Here is a 22,811-nt window from a genome sequence, read left to right as displayed (position 1 = left end):
TGAGGAAACAAATCACGTAATCTAACTCCGGTAATAAAACGAAGGCGGGGCTTTTTAAGCGACATAGACTGTCCTTTGTTTTAGTAAAAATGGTGAATAAAAAGAAATGTTGTCTTTGTTTTAAGTCATTTTTCGAATCAAAATGATGCCTTCCTATGCAGCTATGACGTAGTTGTTTAAGTGATATGCACACACTGATTAAGTTAAATTTAAGATGTTAATCGAATACGGCCTCTGGACATTATATGATCCCAATTATGTACACGTGGAGTTCAACTCCAGACATGTACCTTTCTCTATATGAGGTGTGGTAACCTCAAGGATACCATCAGGGAGTTGTTGAAAAGGGTCATCTTGATTTGCTTGTTTTGATAGAACATGTGTTCGCTCTCAATCCTGCTAGCTGGAGTGTCGTTATGTAAAGGCTTAGGTTACCATTCAGGTGTGTTGCAATTCGAACTAATACTGCTCTTGTCAATTAGTGTCATTTTGTATAGTTTACAGCTTTTCTTGACCTTTTCCTGCAGTCGAGTTTATTTATTCTGGGTTTGTTTTTCGTCTGGAAAAAATGCTTTAAGATTATTTCTGGCGCCATTTTTATAAAAAAAACACATTTAATTTCAGGAAGCATGTCTCGAAAACGTCTGCACTATATGCATAAGGAGTTCATATTAAAATAATAAAAACTATTAAGTATAACTGGAAATCGTAACTGATCCTAGCGTGCAATTCTGGTATTTAATAAATCTTACTTTAAGTAAATTAACGTTCTCCCTGCCCTTTGCAGATGACGAGGTGGACCTCATTTACGAAGGTACAAATGCGACGCGCTCGGACGACCACGTGGGTCCGGTGATCATCAAGAAGTGCATGGAGGAGTACCAGCACGTGCCAGACTTCAACGAGCCGCTCGTGTATGGTAGCGTTGGTGACAAACAACCCAAACATCTCCTCATACAGGTCAGGGCCCTGATTCGACAAAATATCTTATTCATAGACCTTAATCTGCTAAGAGTTCTCGGGGACATCCTTTGAGTTACGGACAGAGTCTTTGCATAAATTTTCTAACGACGATATGTTTTTTGTTGAAATGTAATTCACTCCAGAAACAGGTTAACGCCTGAAAATTTACGATCTTAATCCTTCCGATCTTTATTTAATCGGGGCCCAGGGGGGGGGGGAATAGTTTAGCGCGCGAAACTTTACCGCATAGGTTCACTACACGTCTTCCATCTTCTTCTGCTTTATGGTACGAGGTTTAACTGTTTTAGTAACGCTTGGAACTTCTTTAAATCAGTATAAATTAAAACAGTTCGAAAATGTTCTTTGAAAGGTATTGAGTGTGTTACTGCTAAGTCGTCTTATTTAAAAATAAGTCATAGTTAAACCGGTATTGTTAACCTTGGTCAAACTTGAAAGAAGACCAAATTTTCAATAAAAACGTATTATTTAAAGGTATGTTCTATCAATATTTCAGCAAACTTATAACAGATCAGGTCCAAACCATGTTCTAGTCCATAAACGATATATTGCTGATGATACCCTCAAACAACGACTTTAGGTTAGAACAAACTTGTTAATTCTATCAATTCAACGACATTTATTGAACAAAAAAATCGAAAAGCCCTTAGAGTATCATCCGTTTTCCCACTGTCAATCATAGATTAATCTCAGAATCTTCAAACCCTTATTTATTTGTTTATTTTAAAGCAAAAAAACAACAACAACAGAAAGTAAATACACTTTCGCCTCATTCTTTGATCATACAGGGTTGAACAAATCTAAGAAGTCTCATATCTCTAGTACAAACTTTTAAGCCTGAGATGAAGTGATAGTTAGCCATTTGGGGATAAAGTCTTACTTTAAACAGCCCCCACCATGTCCTTCAAAAAAGTTGAAATTGTTTTTTTCTTATGGCACATTTAACCTTTATAGAATAGGTCCTTTGTGCTGGAGGGAATTATATTTGTGAAGTTGATAATGCAATCACGATTCTGCGAAAATAAAAAGCAGTTCCCTTGAAACGCGTAATTTTCCGCATAACGGCACGAACATAAAAATACGATGTGAACAACGCAACTCATTGATCTATGTTATGCACATGTACGCAGGGGGAGTATGTGTTGGTGCGGGACCACTGCCTACCGGAAGGGGAGTCATCGCGGCAGCTGTCGCTCATGCAGACCAAGAGCTGGGCGCCCGTCTACTGGAGCGGCCAGCCGGCAGCCCGGGAATTAGCCTCCATCATTAAAGCGCTAGAAAACGAGTCATACCCGGTAGGTCTTTGTATAATATGTTCATGAAACATAAGTATTATCACATCTATAAAAACGTTCTGAATTGCCTTACCCTGGAAACCACGAGATGTGTTTAAGATACTACCTATGGTAGAGACTTCAAAATAGACGCTAAATTGTGTTTAATAATTATTGTGATATCATATTTAAACTTTACCTTTTCCGCAAACGTTGTGATCAATTTACCTAAGTAAGGTGAGTTGCCATGGATACCAGAAATCTCAATCTAGCATTTGATGAAGTACGCAAATTTCTTCTCATTCCTGTGGAATGGGTTTAACTTCATATCTACCAATTTACAAAAAAGCTGTAGCAAGCGATAATATTTGTTTGATGACTTTAAAAACAAGTTTTGGATCTTTAAAGTAATGTTAGTTTCTTTCGTTTTTTGTGGGTGTTTTTTCGAATAAAAAAGACTATGGTTCAACTGAAACATCAATATTTAATAAAAAAATAAATAAATTCATCAATTCTTTCAGGTTTTAGAAAAAAATCCATATCCGCTCCACACTGATAAAACACTGTAACAAAAGTCGTAAAGCAAGTATATAACCTGGCCCACTGACTGGTATCCCTTAATGTTGTAACTGGTTTTGTTTTGTTTTTCATATGAAATTAATTCGTTTGGAATACTACTTGCATATTAATGCTTCTTATTTAAGATATTATAACTATATGCAGAAATAAGATATTGTTAGAAAATAGACGCAACACTGGAATTCAAAGGGTTATTTCGACGGCATTAGTTTCGTAGCATAAATAAACACGTCAATCACTTATTCTTAGAAAGTTTTCATCAGGTATAACTGTCCTTCTGTCATTTTACTGGTATATCACCATGGTCAGGGGGGGGGGGGAACATAATTTATTTTTGCGGAAATTAAAGTGAGGGAAATGTTAGATGCGGAACAAAATGGCGGGAAATGATTTTTAAAAAACTTAATTTACCGCTAAAATAAATTACATTTGACCCCATGCATGGTTTTAGGGAACAACATTTGGAAGAGAAATGATCATCCATGTATGATTTATAACATAATTATGTAGGTATACGCCTTATCCAATAACCAGTGCTCTTTTAGCGTTCGGTTCTTTGTAGGTGATAAAGGACATCTCGTTGTTTTCCCTTTCAATATATGTAAATAGTTCATACAATATCGAAGTTATTAATGAGACATTCTTAAACAGCCCTCGAACATCAACATTCGAGTATGGCGAGATATTAAAAGTTTAACAATTAAACATGTATACAAAAGAGGTGCAGCTTGAACCAGTATACTAATCATATTTAGCAGTTTTAGACCAACGGAGAAAATAACTGTGTCTCACTAGGGATCAAGAGACACCGAGATCGCGAACATCTCTGTGGGAGATAGGATAAATGCATGTATATTCTCGAGAATCAATAAAGTCTAATGAGCAAAAGCTTACCAAGGTACCGCGACCGAGAACTGCGAATGTCACGGACCTGCGAATTGATCTCAGTCTTAAATATCCAGTTGCCTAACCATTCAATAAAGCGTTACCACAGAAACATTAATATATCCTCGATTTATGGCTTGATGTTAACAGCCATAAATGACGTTCATAAAAAGGACATTTAATTTGTTGTGATAATCATAATGGTTGGAAGTTGAAAGACAAAAGACATATTGAAAGATATAACTTGAAATGATAGCTGAGAATGGCAAACTTGTTTCGTTTAAACTTTATCCTTGATCATATTTTTACGATCTTCTCGTATATATGAACTAAAGTCTTAGATCACGAGACATTTATTACATTATACGTTTTGCTTTCTTTTGATTACAATGGAACTCTAAAGAAAGTATTTTCAGACAATTTAATTAAGTTGACAGTCTACGGTTCAATTATGACTAGGGATGCTATCTCCGCAGTGTGTTTCTTTTATATAACATTTGCGTTTCCATTTCTATATATGTGAAGCATTTTTTTCGGAAAAATCTGTCAACATTACAACTTTGTTGTTGTGTCAAAATGCCCCAGACATCCTCATCAACAAAGTCTTGAGAGTTCTTGATGGCATATTTTCAAATAAGAAAGTTATTCAATAAAATAAGGAAATATAGAGGATGAAATTCATTTTCTGTTGATAAAAATGCAAATATCCTTTTTAAAATAGCTGCAATTACCACATAGCTTCAAACATTTGTTGATTGGGAAGCTCTGGCAATTTTGACAAAAAAACATATTTATTTTGCATTAAGACCTTTCCGGAAAGATGTTACTTGTCATGCTTTTTATTGGAAATAATCTGATAAAATCTTCTTTCGTTAAAATGGCTCAGCTCCTAATAACTACAGCTTCACATGTTGCAACGGATTTACGAATTATGCTTGCTAAATATTTAACCTCAAAACTTAATAAAAACTGATCTTTTAAACATGTTTAGTTTTGGTCCTTCAAACGACGTTTGCACTGTGGAAGGCCATTAAATACCATTTAATTAAATAATTATTCATTGTTGGGTTGTTGCAGGAAATTTTAATGTTCAGCATGCGAGAAGAGCCCGTGCTGTTTGTAAACAAAGCAGACGACTTTATCCCGTACACGATCAAGTCCCGCAAGAACCTGCGAGACTGTGTTGTCACGGGAAAACTCGTCAAGGAGGCAGACCTGTACGAAGCAAGCATTCGGAAAAGGGTTCGTGTTGGGCTTGATCTGAATATATTTCGATTCCATGAAAAATGTAATTATCAAGAGGACCACTTGAATTCACTTCAATATTCTAATTTGAAAAAATACACCGTTTTGCGAAGTTGTAATTCCAGCAAAACGGTACAACAGAATTAAGACCATATACGTCGCCATTCTTATTGATTTCTACTGACATCGTCCTATACGTGACATAATGCAAATACTATTCGAAACAGACACATTCATATATCAATTGCATTATTATAGTTGTTTACTGGTGGTCATTGCCTCTTTCAAAATATTGAAATCGTTGTTTTTAATTAACATGGACCTCAACAGCATAGAACCCTTTCTTCCTAGAGACCCCACTTTGCCATGTCATAGCCAATGCAACAAAATACGGTATGTGAAGAAACGTTCTCAGTTTTGGATTTATCAAAGAAGAAGTAAACAAAACTATTACGCAGTTCAATGGTAAACAAGATCATGCCAAAATGAAACAGTTCATATTTGGCCCTCAGTCAATAACACTCTTTTCTGTGTATGTGATAAAGGCAGACATCAACGGTGTTCACGGTGCAGTGGTTTAATCATTGTCCTCTGGTGGATGCTAATAGTCGGTATTCTGAGAAGTAAAGACACAAGAGAATTAAAAAATGTGAGATTGATTTCTTCTGTCATAAACGAGCCTTTTATGAAAACATGACAGGTTAATTCTAGGACATATTCTTGATGAATTTTTCACATAATAGAGCTAACAATAACCAGATGCACAGACTTGTTTTGTCAGAAAAGGTATAACAAATTCATTAATTTGTTGTTGGTGTGAAGTTTAAAATTCAATAAAAAAAAGATATAATTAATGATCGTTGTCCCTGCAGATCATCGACATGGCGATAAGGAACGATGATAATTCATTTTCCTTCTACAACGACATTGAGGGTATGGTCGGAGAGCCGCACGTGTATCCTGTTCAATTCGAGGACAACTTGCTCGTTGCGGAAGAAGTGTACTCCAGGCTCGCGTTCTCCAACCCAAAACTAAGGTAGTTGGGAATAATGACTCTCTAAACTAGCGTCATGTTCAAGTTCAAATATGCGTCTTCAACGAAATTTGCCAGCATCCCGAGGTTATATCTCTTAGAGTATCAAAATAAAATTAAAAATTGATGTCATATACTGGTATGACACATACCTATAGCGTTGTCTGTTGCGAGTAGCAGACTTGTATAACGTTAACTTACATTAACCGTATATATAACGTGTATTCACAGATACCACCGCCTGTGTTTTCCGCTGCACTCCGCACCTTCAGACCTTGAGGTGGACCACTTCATATATATAGATACAATATAAATTGTTGAAAATCAGCAATACCTTCCAAGAAAAGCCAAAGCTCTTTTGTCATGTAGCTACTAGCTATCGTGTACAATTGTCGCGTCACAGATTTTATCGCAAACACATGTACTTTATGTAAAAAAAACAGGATCTTAATAGTACTTCATACAGTAAGTCTGTATTTTTTGCAGGATTCCCCACTGATGTCAGCAGACGGGAGCCAGCCGGTCATGTTGTTCACATACCAGACCGGAAGTGTGCGGTCCAACGTCGGTGCAGTAATGGGTTATCTTCTGCTCACTCACAAAGAATGTGACGTCAAGCAAAGACGGTAGGTTTTCCAGAAATAATATAGAAAACCCATCTAAAAGCGAACACCTTTAACGGCATAGTTTTCAGTACACATTCAATGGTGAAATAATTGTTTTAAATATATTATTTCAAATTACATCTTTAAATTCACTTTGCACACCTCGTTCCATTGCTGAGAACTAAAACGCCCTATGTTTTTGTATTTCCTTAACTTGGCTTTTATATTTAATATTGGCCAAAGTTCAACTCACTTAAATATGTAGCCAAATAACAAAAATATGACACGAAGATAATTTCAGTTTACAAACAAATTCGACAAAGATCTTTATTAAAACACCATCCCCCCGCCGCCCCGGAAGTTCACCTTAAACAAGCCACAACAACTGACAGAGGCAAGCAAGAATTCAAAGCACTTAAGCTAAAGGACCATGGAAACTAAAAACTCGGTCATTAAACGAAGGAAACTGTAAAAGAAAGTGGAGCCAAATGCATTCCCGTACTGCATTTTTGATGCAATCTGTTTCACTAAAAGCGTTTCTTCCTGGAAACCTAAAAGCTTTAATGACAGCGATGAAACCGAATTCATTGACGTCACGAATTCTCGATTAATTTGCTTTGTTTGAGGAAATCAGTTTTAATAAAGCTGAACAAAAAAACCCATAAAACCGGTAGATTGCGATTGGAGGGTACATCGTCAACTGACAGAACGTGTTTGCTCTGGTAAATTTCTGGAGGAGGTTGGTAGATGAGTAAATACACGGCGGTGGCAGCCTCGAGTGGTACTAGAAACTCAGACTTCACGCTGGGGACATCAATCATAATATATCTCAAGTTCCCCCACGTAACACATTAAGTGCTCATTTGCTCTTCTTGTTACATACTTCACAACTCTCGTATTTCAAATTTAATCATACAATGTTAATTACTATGTTATGTATTTGTAACTGTACAAGTCCGTCTTTTTGTCAAATTATTCATTTTTTTTTCCTTTTATTAATGAAAATACATAACGCAGAACTGACGCGTCGAACTGTTCCAATTAATATTCTGAGCTGATATAAATGCTAATGGTTTCCCTGAACAAGTTTTCCGTTTCTAGATTCGATATTCTGACAATATAATGACAAACACAGGAACTTCCCGATATCACCAAAGATCGACAATGCTCATTTATATGAAAAACATGTAATACAGAATGTGACAAGTTCACATTTGAATGAAAACTAACAACAATGACACTTTAAATATATATAACCTGGCTCTAAAGCTAAATGGTTCCAGTACATATTTAAATGAGTCCTATCAAAATGTTTTTAATGTATTTTCTTTGAAAGACGTTTGTCAACCTTCGATGCTATTTAAAGCCCTTGTCAATATATTCCCATTCATATCATGTTTTCATATCAGACATTTATCTTAGAGCGGAGAGATCTAACCATTACATTATGTCCTACTTCAATAATGGCACCACTACTTTTGATCTAATTATATCATCAGATAGCAATATTGGACGGGCAATTATGCCGTAAAAGTAGTAAATGGTATTAACAAATGATGGCATGTTGGGCACGTTTATAGTTACTACTCTTGCCACATAGGACTTTATCTCTGGAATCGTTTTTGAGAAACATCGAGTAACGAGTCCTTTGAATATTCTTCAAATAAAACTAGTTGACAATGTGATTGGAGAGCTTATGAGCGTTGCCTTGGTAATTTGAGAGGGCCCCAATCGGTTGAATCCTTAGCTCCCTGCGAGCGTTATCAATCACACTCTATCTGCAGTCCTATCACGTTGCCAGAGCGCAATTCGCTGCACATTGAGTGCTCATTTGTTGTTCTTGTTATTTACAAATTCATTTCTCGTCCTCTAAATTCAATCACATACTTCAATATTTATTACTATTTAATGCAATTGTAGCCATACAATTTCGTCTCTGTCAAAATATTCAGCGATCCAGTTTATAATGAAAATATATAACGTTCATATGACGCGCCTGTACTAATAATAAATGCTCTGAATTGATATTGATGGTCATTGCTTCTCTGAACAAGTTTTCTGTATCTTAATGTGAATCTTAATGGAAGTAAGTGTTGTGATATTCTGGAAATATGTTGTCAAAAACCGGATTTGTCAGCTTGTATCCCCATCTTGTATGTAAAAATAAATACACGGCAACGCAAACAAAATTAATTATACACATCTTGTATGTTTTACCTGCCACAATTCTTTCTGTTGCTTAGGTTTATCTTATAGTCATCTCAATTAGGTAAGGTAAATTGTGTCTCCGATTATTGAATTGAGACATACTGTTAATGTGAACTTCTTGTTTTTCTTCTTATTAAAATTTGCATTTATTTGTTATTCATCTCTTTCAACTAAATCCGAGAGTTCTGGAAGGAATTATTCCAGACTGCAAAGTTGTTGCAAAGTTACATATCCTTGCTAAATTTTAAAAACAATATTTGTCTCGAGAATAATTCGAAAACAATTCAAAGGAATTAGTTGAAACCTTGAACATGTTAGATCATGATCTTCACTTGTCATTCAAACATAATTTGCTAAAGCATATCTTAGAAAATTCTGGAAGGAATTTAATGAAACTTGAAAGCTTGACATTATTGAAGTATGGACTTCACAAGAACTATAACTCCTTGACTCATTGTTGCCGGGTTATGTCCTTTGATTTACTTTTGAACATCACTCTGAAACTACTAAGAAAAAAGTTTAGATATAATTGTACCCCCCCCATTGTGTTTTTCAAACTGATGTATAAGTTTAAAATATAGGTTTTCCCCATTAATACACCAGCCAATTGTATAAAAATTGGATAAGTTGTCCACATGGTATCTTTTGGCTAGTTTGCACATTTAAATGATTTCTTTGGTTAATATTGATTTTTGATACATATTGACCAATCAACAAATATTTTGGCCAACGTTTACCTTACCAAAGACTTAACCAGTATTATACAATTTACAGACGTTTATATACGTGCTCCGCTCTAATACGCCAGACGTTTATGTACGTGTTCCTGTTGTGTTTGTTGATGCGATCATTCAAACAGATTTGTTGTTGTTTTTAAATACCGAATACACTGTCGTCACGATTTTTGTGTTTCTGAGTTACCGGCTTTGTTTAAGGAAATCAGTCACAATGAAAGCTAGAAAAAATTAGCACAGAACTAAACATAAAAAAGTTTATTTCATTTTCTGTAAACAAAGATAACATAAAACCGGCCAATTATGAATGGAGAGCACGTGATGGGTTGGTGTTTGTCTTTAATTTGCAGAAGACTGGGGTCTGTGAAAATGCACCTCGTGTGCGAAACTCCAACTCTAAACCGCAATTCATCTCACAGTCCGAGCTCACATTGAATGCTGTTGTTGATGTTGAAACTACGTTAAAAAATATAACAGGAAGAGTATATATATATATATATATATATATATATATATATATATACGTGATACCGTTAAAAAAAATCAAGTACTGAGCCTGATTATTCGTTGCTGCTGCGCCAAATTGCGAACAAGTTGAAAGTCTATTTTAGAAAAAAAGCGAATGCATGTTGCATCTTTCCAATATAAAGTATCATATACATATAAGCGATGGATAGAAACCAATTGCATTAAATGCTCCTTATACTTTCTTATTTTCTGGTATGGAAATCCAAATGATACAATGACACAAATGAACACCGAAAATCTTGTTGTCACGGTTTCTGGAGTAGTCTGCATTGTTTAAGGAAATTAATCAATAAAGATAAACAAAGATAACATAAACTCGGACATTGTAATTGGAGAGCGCACCATCAGCTGGCAGAACGTGGTTGCTCTGGTACTTTACAGAGTAAGAATATTGCGTTCGTAAAGCGCCTCCAGTAGATATTGTAGATCCCCGCGAGCGCAATCTTGCAATCGCTACCTAACACTCTAACTGAGTGCTCATTTGCAATTCTAGTAACAAATTAATCACTCGTCGCATATTTCAAGGCCTACTGATTAATTAAATATAGATATATATATTGCATTTTAGTGGTACAATGTCATCACTCTTTCATGTCATTTAGCTATTCGGTTTATTAATGAAAATGCATTACGTGGAACAGGCGCGTCGCCGCTGTAATGATTTCCAGAGCTGATCATTTGTGTACTGGTTCTCCTGAACAAGTTTTCTGTTTCTGGATGTGGACGTTATTATAGCAAACGGAAACTATCGATATTCTGAACGTTGGAAAACGTAGAAACTACCACCACATATTCAAAAAGATCTACAACGTCCATTTTTGTGAAACCATGCAATAAAGAACATATTAATAAGTTAACCCAATGATAAATATGTAAGATGAAATTATTATAATACGTTTAATCATAGTACATTCAAAATATTTGTGTGACATTGTTTGTCAACTGTCGATGCAATTAAAACCCATATCTTATCCAATCCAAAACCATAACTTAGTAACAATGTTAACCATGAAGTGAATCAAGTTGAGATACGAAGCACCGTGATCTACGTGCATGCTATGCTGGTAAGAATATGAAATCAAATTATGTGAACAAAACTATATATTTTGCACTCATGTCCACAAGTTATGTTTGTGATCATATCAGGCATTCGCTTAAATACGGGGGTGGGGGACACCCGTTACGTAAGAGCATACTTAATTGATGGCTTCACTACTTATAATCATTATTCAGATAATTAAACTAGCACATATGGCCGTACAAGTTACAATGGTTTTGACAAATGATGGCATGTTTATTTTTTTGTTTACTTTGATTTTCTCTGTCATCGAATCATTACCGGGTCATTACCGCTTCTCCCTCATCGTTGAAAATCACCCTATCGGCACATAGGAGTGAGATCGGCAGGGACTAGAAGTATTGATAATGCGATGGGAGCGATAGTAACACGGAGTATATGGCAAATAAGGCATTTTTTATCTGTTCTTGCACGGGGCCTTCACGTTGCACAAAGAGCCTACATCTTGCAGAAAGAGCCATCACCTTGCAGTAACAGCCTTAACCTTGCATAAACGCCTACAGCTTTCTTTGCACTCCTTCACCTTGCAGTAAGATCCTTCACTTTGCAGTAACAGCCTACACCTTGCGGTTGCAGCCTTCGCCTTGCACGAAGCGCCTCCACCTTGCAGGGCGAGCCTTCAAGTTGCAGGGCGAGCCTTTACCTTGCAGGAAGCGCCTTCACCTTGCATTACGTAAGAGCCTTCATCTACCAGTAAAAGCCCTCACCTTGCAGGAAGCGCCTTCATATTGCAATAAGGGCCTTCAACTTGTAGTAAGAGCCTTCACCTTGCAGTAAGGGCTTTCACGTTGCAGGAAGCGCCTTCACCTTGCAGGAAGAGCCTTCAGCTTGCAGTAACAGCCTTCACCTTGCATGAAGCGCCTACACCTTGCAGTAAGGGCCTTCACCATGCAGTAAGGGCCTTCACCATACAGTAAGACCCTTCACCTTGCAGTAAGGGCCTACACCTTACAGGAATAGCCTCAACCTTACAGTAAGAGCCTTTACCTCGCAGTAAGGGCCTAAATCTTGCAGTAAGAGCCTCCACCTGGCCGTAAGGGCGTTTACTTTGCAGTAAGCGCCTATACCTTGCAGTAAGGGCCTACACATTGCAGTAAGCGCCTTCACCTCGCAGTAAGCGCCTACACATTGCAGTAAGCGCCTACACCTTGCAGTAAGGGCCTACACCTTACAGGAATAGCCTCAACCTTACAGTAAGAGCCTTTACCTTGCAGTAAGGGCCTAAATCTTGCAGTAAGAGCCTCCACCTGGCCGTAAGGGCGTTTACTTTGCAGTAAGCGCCTACACCTTGCAGTAAGGGCCTACACCTTGTAGTAAGAGCCTTCACCTCGCAGTAAGGGCCTACACCTTACAGGAATAGCCTCAACCTTACAGTAAGAGCCTTTACCTTGCAGTAAGGGCCTAAATCTTGCAGTAAGAGCCTCCACCTGGCCGTAAGGGCGTTTACTTTGCAGTAAGCGCCTATACCTTGCAGTAAGGGCCTACACATTGCAGGAATAGCCTACACTTTGCAGTAAGAGCATTCACCTCGCAGTAAGCGCCTTCACCTTGCAGTAACAGCCTACACCTTGCAGTAAGGGCCTTCGCCTTGCAGTAAGAGCCTTCGCCTTGCAGTAAGAGCATTCACCTCGCAGTAAGCGCCTTCACCTTGCAGTAACAGCCTACACCTTGCAGTAAGGGCCTCCACATTGCAGTAAGGGCCTACACCTTGCAGGAAGAGCCTTCACCTTGCAGTAACAGCCTTCACCTTGCATGAAGCGCCTACACCTTGCAGGAATAGCCTCAACCTTGCAGTAAGGGCCTACACCTTACAGTAAGAGCCTTCACCGTGCAGTAAGAGTCTACACCTTGCAGTAAGAGCCTTCACCTTGCAGTAGGAGCCTTCACCTTGCAGTAAGCGCCTCCACCTTGCAGGAAGGGCTTATACATAGGTGTTGTCTACCTATTGGATGAACCATGGATAAATAGAAACTCGTTACTACATATACAACATTGAATTATCATAACAAATGCGCAATTCGAATGTCCAATTTAATTCTACCGAAACTCCTTTGAATGTTTTCCCTTTGTGTTGTGATACAGTTAATGATTCTGTTCTCCAGTAAATTAACAGAACTTATTTCTTAAATATTTTTATTAGTCTGCAATATTTGTAGTCACTCCCTGTGTTTATTTATTTCTGAAAACCAGGTTGACATGGCGATAGACAACTGCTGCACGACCCACAACCTGCGCACAGAATTCTACAATGCAAAGAAAACACTCCGCGATATGCAAGCCGACCACGCCACAGTAAGCAATGAACATTCAGAATACCATCTAATTTCACAAGCAGTATCATCCAACATCAAACCAAAGCAATTGTATGTTTTTAAAGTATATATGATGTATAAATGTTTGGTTTATTCACTGCTTGTCTCTGAAGATAGATAGCGTGCTGTAATTAAATTGAATAATGTTTCAATACAATTTATATAGTTTTCACGACATAACAATAGCACAAGACCGGTTCAATAACGGATGTTTATTTCAGCCAGAACGGAATGCTTTGGGTTTGTTGCAGCATGTTTTGTATTTCGGTAATGTCGAATATTCGTTGTTTCGACGTTGTTCCGGTGGTCCCGACGTATTCAGCTTTGACAGCTTTAATTGATAAATATTAAAATAAATTGATATACTACACAATTTGCTTTTTCGATGATGCTTTTTGTATGACAAGAATACATTAAAAAGTGTGTCTTTTTTCCAGATGCCAGCTGACATTGCGAGTCAGTATGGGCGGTGTAAGGACTAACTGGCTCGCTACTTCTTTCTCAATCGCTTCTACTCGTACGTGTCAGATGAGGTGAGCTTACACTAGCTTATTCATCTGTCTATGACCATAGAACAGGTCTTTAGTGTGTTGCTCCAACATGAAAACATGTACGTATCGAACCAAATAGCAGGACGACCTTGAAACATGACGGAGCCGTCCCGAAAAAGATTTTCTTGATACTTATGCGTTTATTCAAACACATTCACTTTCTGGTTTTACAAAACCACTAGTTATGAGCTTCTTAGATGACAGTCTTGCTTGATAGTGTTTTGTCATACTTTCGGTATGCAGCTCGTGTACTCCATCAATGTACCAAAGCCACACTATTACCATCCGCGTCTACGATAATGCCATTGACTTATTATTCAGCCATATTTATACCAGGCACTTACACATTCAATCGTGAGTCAGAAAACCATTACCAGGAGCATCAGTCGAGATAATATGCTTACATCTTTCTTTTCCCGAAGCGCCGATTTTCCCTGAAACTAAATCCGACCGAAATTGCTGAGTTTTTAATGAAAATGTGTATGGCAGATTATAGAGAGTTAATAGGCTTTTGATACGTACAAAATGGAAATTATGACGTATGAATTCGGTTGTCATTTAGACAAATAAATGATGTATGAGAACTTGTCCACCATACTAATGTATTCTTGAATGAGTGTATGTCGTAAGTGGTTTAGAAAACACTTGTGTCAGTTTGCTATATGCTGGACATATGGAAATTGCATTGACTTTGGTATGGTTGTGGTGTTTTTATTTGTGTATGTGGTATTTATACGTCTGTGCCACCATACATACATAGTCTAATGTTCTTGATTGATTGTATATAGTAAATGGTTTACTGACTTAGTTCTGGTTGTGGTGTTTGCTTTTGTGGTATGTAGTATACGTCTGTGTCTCTATTTTATTGTCGGTTTGGCCCTTGACTTGGGCCTCTAAACAGGGGTAGATTTTGAATATTCGACTACTGTGCTTGTCCCTATAGTTTTCGTTTTATCATTGATCATAATACATATGGATATTTTGTTTATGTTTCTAGTACGAGAACCAGTTCAAGGTTGGCTTCACAAAGTGGATGAATCGGCACCCGGAGCTGAACCACATCCGCTGTATTATGTGTCTGCCCGTCTACAACACATCCATATCCCTGCTCAAACATGCCAAACACTGTCTGGTAATTGTGAACGTAAGTTGCATGAATGTGTATATTCAAACATATTAAACAGTTAAATGTATCTTTAGAGAGAGGGGAAAAAATGTATTCCTGCTTTAAGATTAGTAATGTTTGTACATTGTCTACATTTGATATTACAATGTGTGCATTGCTCAAAACCATGCCCGTATTGCAGGTGTCGGACAACTATGTGGGGCTTGACCTGCTGGGATCCCAGCTTGATGTCCGTCGCCAACTTTCGCAAGATCAACATTACGGTCATCCCCGTGTACGGCATGGCGCAACCTACCAGCGATGTGAGTCCAACAACATCGTTGTGCTGGATAAATATCCTTCTGTTTAAATTTAAGCTTGAAGTGATATTTACTATTTAGATCTTAATACCTTGTGAAAAGTTTGCCAAACATTTGTACTAACCAACCGTGCTGTCTGTACATTGGGAGAATCACCTAGACGCTGGTACCACCTAGACGCGTGGACGTAATCATGACCAGCATTCGTTTATTTATTATGAAGTATGTACACCGGATTCTGTATTGTTTTAGATATAGATAACATACCTGTATGTCTATCTCTTGTGGTTTGTCAGGGTTTGTCCAAAGTTGTCAACCATTTGCTTAACCTGAAAGTACGTCACACTCACGTGGTTGCTGTAAACCTTCGAAATGACGTCATGGTAGAACTTGATGACGCCACATACAGTGTAAGAGATTCTGGAAAAGTGGACGAACCCATTATATTTCCCGGGTATAGCAAAACAGATTTAGAGGTAAGTTATTTATTTTCCACTACTTATAAAAAGTTAAAAGAAATCAATATTTTTTTTCACATTTTCGGTATTATAATTTTTAGTTTAAAATTATAAGATTTGTTTTTGAAAAATGATTGATTTGAAATGCCGGTGCCAGTATACCATGTTTAAAATTATTGAAGTTTTATTTTTTAAATGAACTCTTTATCTCAATTTAGAAATCATATTTCTTTTGCAATTTTTACATCGGATCCAATTTAATTATCATAAAAAGGCATCGTAAAATGTCTTCCACCTCGTGTTTTTTTCAAGCTTATTTGAGTTTGAGCGATAAGGGTTTTTTGTAATTTTACAATAAGACAAACTTTGTACTGTGGACTATAAATATTTGGATACATAATGCAAGTTTCATCTTTGAGAATTCATGTATAGTTCCAGATAGTTATAGGTAGGATTGTGTATTTGAAATGTCATGTAATTAATGAATATTGATAAACTAATTGTAAAAATGAACATGATAAAAGGCTGTTCAGAGAAAGAGCATGTTCTTTTTTATTTTTATTTTTATGCAGAGGGTTTATTAGGCAACCGCAAGGGTAGAACACTGTCTTGGATATCTTCTTGTTTATATGAATTTTATCATATCAAGAAGTGTTTTCACCTTATCTGCCTGATACAGCGTTATGAGGCGAATATATAAAACAAGTCATAGGTAACGTTCGAAACTAAGTTTTTATTTCCGATCCATTTTAGGATAAAGAAGAAGATTTAAAAAGAACGATTCGAAAGCATAAAACATTTCAGGTAAGTCAAACAAGTTGGAAACCTTAAATGACATTTAAACCTTAAATCGTTCTTAGCTGTTTACAAACAACAGCCCGTTAACTCGTTGATTTGTAAATTGGACATTCGAATCGTTGTTAACTTTAAAATGCGAAATAGTTGTTGACGGTGTGCTCATAAATTTAAATATAAGTATTGATAAAGCACTAGTCTAAACTTATGTTCGGAATACTGAACATTTTAAGAGTATCTGTGAAATTCCAAGAGCAATACAGATCGGTGACATGGCGGTAACGTTGTTAACTTAAATGAAGTTCTGAGCAATAGGCCCATTTTAAGATAGTACTTCAATCTAACTAAAGGTACTTGACCGTACATAACGGTGTAAAATGTGTTTTTTTTATGATCAGTTGTACAACGAGTTGTCAGACCCGCCCGTACAGCGCGAGGTGTACAGCGCCTACACGATCCTGGATATGGCGGAAAATCAGCGACTCCAGACGCTCGACATGACCTACCAGCGCGTGCCTCTAATGTGCGAGGAGTCACCCACAGAAACGGTTAGTATCTACCCACGTTCCTATTTTGTACAACTGGCTGTTGTTGTTGTTGTTGTTGTTGTTGGTATTAAGGTTAAAAATCGCCATTTATTAAAATAAAAATAAAATGTAGATGGTGCATAAAAAAATTATATGTATTACCACGCGCAGTGATACTTCTTAGTTAAACGTGGATGTGTTCCCTATTACATTATTGTGGCTAATCCGGACGCTAGACATACAGGGAATATGTATCACTTACAGGGAATATGTATCACTTACATATGCCGCAGTTACCGGGAATGTGTACCACTATAATTGGGTATGCCTCAGTTACCGGGAATGGGTACCACTATAATTGGGTATGCCTCAGTTACCGGGAATGGGTACCACTATAATTGGGTATGCCTCAAATACCGGGAATGGGTACCACTATAATTGGGTATGCCTCAGTTACCGGGAATGGGTACCACTATAATTGGGTATGCCTCAGTTACCGGGAATCACACAGTGTACCACTTAAATTGGGTATGCCTCAAATACAGGGGATGTATACTGTTTACATTGGGGATGTGTAACATTTAAATCGAAGATCTGTAACATTAAATCTGGGATGCACAAGTTATCGAACATATTATATTGAACCATGTATAATAGATGTGACTGCAAGAGCAATATCAACCTTTTTGCAGATCATCGACTCCCTGGTGTGTAGCCACTGCCGCCTGGAGAAGCTGCAAAACCACACGGATACGGCGTTCGTCTTCTTCTACCGCACCGGAAACAGCCGCTCAACGTTCGCAATGGCCGTCGCCGGCCTAATCATATGTCACATGAAGGTTAGTACCGCGCCAATTTAATGTTTTTATTGCTGTTTTTGCTATAATTATTACTATTAGTCGGTAAAAAGGTTTCAATCCGTCTTTTATTATTTCTATGCATACAGTTATACTTCACATTGAAGTGAAATGACATTTTACATTGGGGTGGGGGGGGGGGGTCAAATTACGCCATAAAATAAGTTCATGATTAATGAGATATTATCTAGGTAATAAGACATTTGTAGATAATTAGTTGTCTGTGCATCACGATAAGGAGTATTTTAATAAGACAATTATCCAAGGCATTATTCATAACGACGAAAAGCGGTGCAAAAATAGCATGACCCATACTAATTGCAATTTCCCTACTGATTGCTTTATATGATATTAAGTTGTACAAGCGAAGTATGTTATATCCATTTACGTCACCATGTTTGACCTCTTGCCATACATTTTCTCTTACAGGGTTTTCCAAAAGGGTCCCTCAAGGAAAAACAAGAAAGAATAAGCTTACCAAATGCTCAATACACAAAAGGAGAATGTATAGTAGGTTCCAATTACCATGGTGACGAAAGGAGACTTTGATGTCTTTCTGTGATGAGAAAAAAAAATCATGGCTTGCTATCTTAAAAAAGAATATGACTTTATACTGTATTAGTATCAAAGAAGTATATATTGCTTATGGGAAATGGCTATATATAGATACGTTATAAAATCCAAATATATTATTGATAACAGTTTAATATAGAACAGAACTTAATTATAAGTAGTAACGAGTATGGCAAAGCTTCCTACAGATATAATATAAGCTGATGGGGTAAGGCTTGAGGCAAAGCAGGTTAAGCCTGATTTGCGCAATCACAAATGCGTTGTCACCAAAGAATTACATGTAATCTAGGTATGATATCTGTGATGTGCCTTTTGTTCCCAGATCGTGCAGAAGCTTGTGCGGATGCTGCCTAACGGTCACCAGGTGAAGCGAGAAGTGGACTTCATCCTCGATGAGATCTTCAACACAATGACGCCGACCATGTTTCACATGAGAGAGATCATATTCGTCACCTATAATAAGGTACAGGCGCCGCCATGTGTAAACTAAAAGTATCTGGGTCATACATCATTAAATTTTCTCACTTAACCAATACTAAAATTAACCAGAACTATGCTACTTGGATCAAATTAATAAATAATATGTACTTCAGATAAATTTAGTGACCCATTGTATGTAAAATATATCGGATCATTTCCATACAGCTTCATGTTCATTCGTGTCGAATGTAGAACTTAACATGCAAATTTCCAAATACCAATTTCTGTCTGTGATGTCTTCTCAAAAACAGCTTGCCAGACCAAACAATATGTGTCGTGACACTGCCGTTTTTATAATGACTTTATTTACACGAGGAACGGGGAACGACCTCCTCTTCTTTCTCGACATGCAAGGCTGTGGAGATGTGTTTAATTATATTGTTGTCATTTTCTGATTTCGTGCATGTTGATAGAGCCACGTTCGACCTACCCCAGTTGATTTGAAATAGTTATCGCAGTATTGCTTAAAAATAATACGTTTGCGTGAAAATTCAGGAAAATACGAGTTGTAAAAGACATTTAATAATGGATATGGTAATAAATGTTACTTTAAAGATCTTGTTTTGTCAGAAGTGATATTTTGCCATATAATTTCATCAATATATTGTGGCGTTTTTCCCGGCCTGTGTGTTTCCATTGCAATATATACATTTGTGATGACATATATATATACTTTATTCCGACCTTCCGTATTTCGCCTGGTATTGTTATCGGGACGTGTTGATATTCGTGTCGAGAGGTGTGAGTTGTCGGTGGCCGGCGACCTGCACCACGATCTGCTCGGTGTATACATGTCAAAATAAGTCCGTCTTCCTAAATGCAGTACATTGAGCTGTTTGTCCACGTGATTCTGTTGAAATATTTCATGTTATTAACGTTATGTTACCCTGCAGTCGCGGAAGGATGGCAGGGATGCAGAGTTACGTGAGACCCTGATGTGCCAGTCGATCCTATACTTGGAGCGGTACGTCCATCTGATACTGTTTAACGCGTACAAGTATCACGATCGCCAAGGGGGATGGAAGAGGCCGTTCTCCACATGGATGAAAGAGGTACGACTTACACGTTACTCCAATGATCTCTCGCATACGAATGCTATTATCTAAAACGATCCGTCAACAATAATGTTTAACTCGACTGAGCGTGAAGTGCTGAGGATGAACTTTGAGGATCTTTGGATGCCCGTCGTCTGTCCGTCGTATGTAATTCACAATCGGCTTGCTTCCATTACATGTTATGCCTTAAGTTTGAATGTTTATCTCTATATTGTATAGACATTATTCGATTCAGAGTCCTGTGAGGTCAAAATGTTGGTAACCTAGGTCAAAAAGGGAAACATCTAACTAACATTCTAGATGCCAACCATGTCGCCCAAACTCTATGAAACTTGTTAGGAATGTTTGTCTCAACAATATAATCTAGGTCAAGTTTAAACTTTGGTTGTCTGTGCTCAAAAACTAGGTCACAAGATAAATTAAGAAACATCAACACTTTGTTAACACTTTAGAAGCCCCGTGTTTAGTTAAAAATCAACGAAACTTGATCGTGATGTTCGTCTTTATAAAATATAGGTTAGTATTAATTAGTCTTGTGGGGTAAAACAATAGGTCACTATTTCAAATCAAAGAAAAAAATCTTGTCAATACTATAATGGTCATAATTTTGTCCCAAAATCAATATAACTTGATCAAAATGTCTTTCTTCATATAGTTTAGGTCAAGTTCGATACTAGGTTATGTGTGGTAAAAACCTAGGTTATAAGGTCGTATCATAGAAAAAACATTGAGATGGCACTTCAAAATGCTGAAGATGCACTTTTCCGGTTTCGGAATTTTGACATCACTAAAAGCAGGCCGCATGTAATTGCAAAGTGCCGAATACATATTTAAATCACAAAATGGGGTTGTTTTATGTGATCAATTTGTCGAAAAATGATTTGACATCTCACAGAGAAAAGGAAATACATGACTTTCATAAATTGTTATCTAAAAATGTAACTGTGTCATTAAATAACGAAAACGTTAGGATTATGTAGCTTTTGCATTTTTAATCGACTTTGTTAAAACCCTAGAGGCCATATATTTAGTTAATTGGTCTGAATGAATGTCTCTATTCAATATAGATTGTGTTTGATAATAGGACATGTGGAATCCAAACAACACCACAAGGCCAACTAGAATAGATGCCTTGTTAATTGACACTATACCCGCCACGATGTTGGTTCGAAATCAATGAATCTTGGTCCGAATGATTGCCTCCATAAAATCTAGCTTACCTTCATAACTTGATCATGTGCAGTCCAAAAGAAAACTAGGTAAAATAATAGAAAATTAAGATTCTTGTTTAACTAATGTAAAAGCCTATAGCATTTAGTTTCACATACCATAATGTATGGCAAATGAGGAAAATACAGTATACGTATATCGCAAGTTTTGGATCAAAATTCGATGAAACTAGGTCGAAATGTGTGTTTTTAAAACATATTGTTCAGGGTTGTTACTAGTCCAGGCGCTGTCAAAGACTTTGTTATTTGGTCAAATATTTGAAATTCTTTGATAGCACTCTAGTATCCACAGCTTCTACCCAATATACATCAAATATTAGGAAAAATGTATCATGCAATATAGCCCTCTACGTAAGTTACTAGCATTCATCTTTCATTTGTATCTTTCATATACATACATCGTTTTAGTACATGTTCTTAAGATGCACTTTAGTTTCTTTTATAGGTCAATTGCATTCGCTTTTGCAGGTGGGAGCCAGAGCAGGGGTGCATGACGTGTTGGACAACCTTGGATTTTACGACTTCGATGTGACCTTGACAGCCTGCCGTAAAATGTCGGTCCGCTGGCGGTACCCGGTGACCAACGTGATATGACAGGGAGAGTTCCGCTAATCGACCCGGTGTTTTCCCAGATATACGAGTGTATGTCCGAACGTCTAACGTAATGTTTTTAACGTCAAATGAGCAGAAGGGCTCCACGCGCGAAGAGTCATTTGTTTACTCTGAAACATTTAATCGCATATGTACATGTTTACCATCAAGTCGTGTCCTGCTATTTCCAGAACTAATATTGACTTCTCATTTGTCATTGTGACAAATTAAAGGACACATCGGAGTGGCATATCGTCACGACTGATTCGGAATACTTTGTGTATTCTTTGTGAAAGTTATAGGTCTTTTTTTCAGCACTTTTTTCGATGCAATGGATAGAAAATAGATGTATTGGTGTACGCAGTGCAGCGAGTTCACGTATATGGTCATGTATATGGTCATGCTCGTGAGATTTGCTATTTCAATCACAGCGCAAGCGCGTTTATCATTATTGATACTGTAACCTCAAGCTGATGTCAATTGCTATCGCCGTATATCCGTTCTATGCCGTCTGGGTTTGTATTCCGAAAGAAAAATGTCGTACTGCCACATACTTTTGTGGCGTCGTCGTTGTCAATATCGTTGTTGTTCAAGATAAAATTATGATGTTGACCATATCGAAATGAAACTTATTACATATGTTCGCAATTTCTGTATTGTAGGCTACCTTGGCATGAATCTTCGTGAAATATTAACATGGAACTTGGTATACGTTTATATTATTATGATGAATTGCCCGTGAGCCATATCAACTTCTGAAATCTTAGTCATTTACTAAAATGACACTAGGGACAGGCACTCAACGTCA

The 22,811-nt window shown here is 37.2% G+C and overlaps 1 pseudogene; it reads left to right on the top strand.

Annotated features, from left to right (window-relative positions):
* Positions 1–378: 378 nt before the first annotated feature.
* On the top strand, positions 379–22,024 carry LOC128215538 (paladin-like; annotated as a pseudogene).
* Positions 22,025–22,811: the final 787 nt, after the last annotated feature.

The sequence above is a fragment of the Mya arenaria genome, chromosome 2 (assembly GCF_026914265.1).
Source record: "Mya arenaria isolate MELC-2E11 chromosome 2, ASM2691426v1".
NCBI lineage: Eukaryota > Metazoa > Mollusca > Bivalvia > Myida > Myidae > Mya > Mya arenaria.
This window is presented reverse-complemented; position numbering and strand designations above follow the sequence as displayed.